This window comes from Oncorhynchus masou, unplaced genomic scaffold (genome assembly GCF_036934945.1).
Source record: "Oncorhynchus masou masou isolate Uvic2021 unplaced genomic scaffold, UVic_Omas_1.1 unplaced_scaffold_11022, whole genome shotgun sequence".
Taxonomy (NCBI): domain Eukaryota; kingdom Metazoa; phylum Chordata; class Actinopteri; order Salmoniformes; family Salmonidae; genus Oncorhynchus; species Oncorhynchus masou.
This window is the reverse complement of record NW_027000744.1, coordinates 4,993-7,893: the sequence shown is the minus strand read 5'-3', so window position 1 is coordinate 7,893 and position 2,901 is coordinate 4,993. Positions and strand designations below refer to the sequence as shown.

The following is a 2,901-nucleotide window of genomic DNA, read 5'->3' as shown; positions in this document are numbered from 1 at the left end:
CCCCTCTCTCTACTCTCCCCTCTCTCTCTACTCTCCCTCTCTCTACTCTCCTCTCCCTCTCTCTCTCCCCCTCTCCCTCTCTACTTACTGGTGAAGAGATGGAGGTTGTTCTTCTTTAGTTTCAAGGCTCTCTCTCTCTCTCCTCTACTCTCCTCCTCTCTCTCTACTCTCCCCTCTCTCTACTCTCCCTCTCTCTCTTACTCTTACTCTCCCTCTACTCTCTCTCTACTCTCTCTCTCTACTCTCCCCTCTACTCTCCCCTCTACTCTCCCCCTCCCTCTACTTACTGGTGAAGAGGTGGTGGTTGTTCTTCCTTAGTTTCAAGGCTCTCTCAGAGTTTCCGGGCTGACTTCCTGGACTCGGAACAGAGCCTGGTTCTCATGTTCTTGACGCCTGCTTGCTGTCCGGGTTGAGGAACACCACGATGGGATACCACTGGGCGTAGTTGAGACGGTCCACCGCGTTGGGGGTGATGTCCAGGACGGCATGTTTATCCTACACCAGACAAGACACCATAACTTAGTTGACACAGCCATTCCTTTTAAGCGCCTAGTGGAGCAATGGGCCCAGACAGACTCATCTCCAGTGAACCCTGTTCTTGGCTGTTCTCTGTGCTTCAGTGGAATATCATTGGACAAAGGCTACATTTGAAATAGTCATTCCGACCGCGTCACAAAATGATCTAAAACCGTACATCACCAACCCCACAACAGTTTTACAATCAAAAAACATTGTCCGATTGGAATGAGCGACTGTATGTTTAAAAGAAAACTCACTCTGTCGATGATTTGCTTGATGGTGTGGAGACGGATGATGCCTGAACTACGCTGGTCTGTCCCTGCGTCTCTGGGTTCACTCTCTGGAACACATGGGGAAGGGACATTTTCATCATTCTACAGTCAAGCTGTTTAAACACAATTCAGGAATCTTCAGAGCATTTGCATGTCATTCCGATACACCGTGTTACTCATTTGCATGTCATTCGATACACTGTGTTACTCATTTGCATGTCATTCCGATACACCGTGTTACTCATTTGCATGTCATTCCGATACACCGTGTTACTCATTTGCATGTCATTTGCATGTCATTACGATACACTGTGTTACTCATTTGCATGTCATTCCGATACACCGTGTTACTCATTTGCATGTCATTTGCATGTCATTCCGATATACCGTGTTACTCATTTGCACGTCATTACGATACACTGTGTTACTCATTTGCATGTCATTCCGATACACCGTGTTACTCATTTGCATGTCATTTTGATACTGTGTTACTCATTTGCACGTCATTTGCATGTCATTCCGATACACTGTGTTACTCATTTGCACGTCATTTGCATCGTCATTCCGATACACTGTGTTACTCATTTGCATGTCATTCCGATACACTGTGTTACTCATTTGCACGTCATTTGCATGTCATTCCGATACACCGTGTTACTCATTTGCACGTCATTTGCATGTCATTCCGATACACTGTGTTACTCATTTGCATGTCATTCGATACACTGTGTTACTCATTTGCACGTCATTTGCATGTCATTCCGATACACCGTGTTACTCATTTGCATGTCATTCCGATACACCGTGTTACTCATTTGCATGTCATTCCGATACACCGTGTTACTCATTTGCATGTCATTCGATACACCGTGTTACTCATTTGCATGTCATTCCGATACACCGTGTTACTCATTTGCTTGTCATTCTGATACACTGTGTTACTCATTTGCACGTCATTTGCATGTCATTCCGATACACCGTGTTACTCATTTGCATGTCATTCCGATACACTGTGTTACTCATTTGCATGTCATTCCGATACACTGTGTTACTCATTTGCACATCATTCCGATATACCGTGTTACTCACTTGCAAGTTCAAACAGATCAGGCTCCTCCCGGGAGATTTTCTCTCGTGCCACGTCTGCGATGGGTCCAAATACCACCACAGGTCTGAGGAATCCAGCTGGATAAAGGAACAGAGGACAGACAGAGGATGGTGTATCAGTAGTGTTCCATCCTACCCTAAAGGTCATCAGAGGACAGACTGGTGTATCAGTAGTGTTAGGGAGGGGCTAGCGAGGAGGGGTTAGCGAGGAGGGGTTAGGGAGGAGGGGCTAGCGAGGAGGGGCTAGCGAGGAGGGGCTAGCGAGGAGGGGCTAGCGAGGAGGGGTTAAGGAGGAGTTAGGGAGGAGGGGTTAAGGAGGAGTCAGGGAGGAGGGGTTAAGGAGGAGTCAGGGAGGAGGGGTTAAGGAGGAGTCAGGGAGGAGGGGTTAAGGAGGAGTCAGGGAGGAGGGGTTAAGGAGGAGTCAGGGAGGGGTTAAGGAGGAGTCAGGGAGGAGGGGGTTAAGGAGGAGTCAGGGAGGAGAGGTTAAGGAGGAGTCAGGGAGGAGGGGTTAAGGAGGAGTCAGGGAGGAGGGGTTAAGGAGGAGGGGTCACTATCAGAGTTGTCGGTCCTCACCCTCTCTCAGCACCACCTCTCGTAAGCGGGAACTTGGTCTGTACGGGCTGGGCCGACAGGTCCTCTCTGCTCTTCCTCAGGTTCCTCTTGAGCTCCTCAGGCCCCTGAACCTCCAGAAGTCTGCCCTGTCGCCCCCTGCTGTCTTAGGGAGGGTGTACTGCATGCTGGACAGCTGCTCCGCCTCTGGAGACACCAGAGAACATTTGTTATATTATGTTTTTCTCCGTAACAGAGAATGAGATGTCGCCTCTGTAAAACCAGGATGGAGGTCTAGTCTATTGAGATGTCGCTCTCTGTAAAACCAGGATGGAGGTCTGTCTATTGAGATGTCGCTTCTGTAAAAACCAGGATGGAGGTCTAGTCTATTGAGATGTCGCTCTCTGTAAAACCAGGATGGAGGTCTGTCTATTGAGATGTAGCTCTCTGTAAA

General features: G+C 48.4%; 1 long non-coding RNA gene across 1 annotated transcript; it reads right to left on the bottom strand.

Annotated features, from left to right (window-relative positions):
* Nucleotides 1–399: 399 nt before the first annotated feature.
* Nucleotides 400–1,971, bottom strand: LOC135529130 (uncharacterized). Its single transcript, XR_010453659.1, has 3 exons — nucleotides 1,881–1,971; nucleotides 777–859; nucleotides 400–495 (listed from the first exon to the last, which is right to left on the bottom strand). It is a non-coding gene; the product is annotated as an uncharacterized LOC135529130 (long non-coding RNA).
* Between the last annotated feature and the right edge of the window lie 930 nt (nucleotides 1,972–2,901).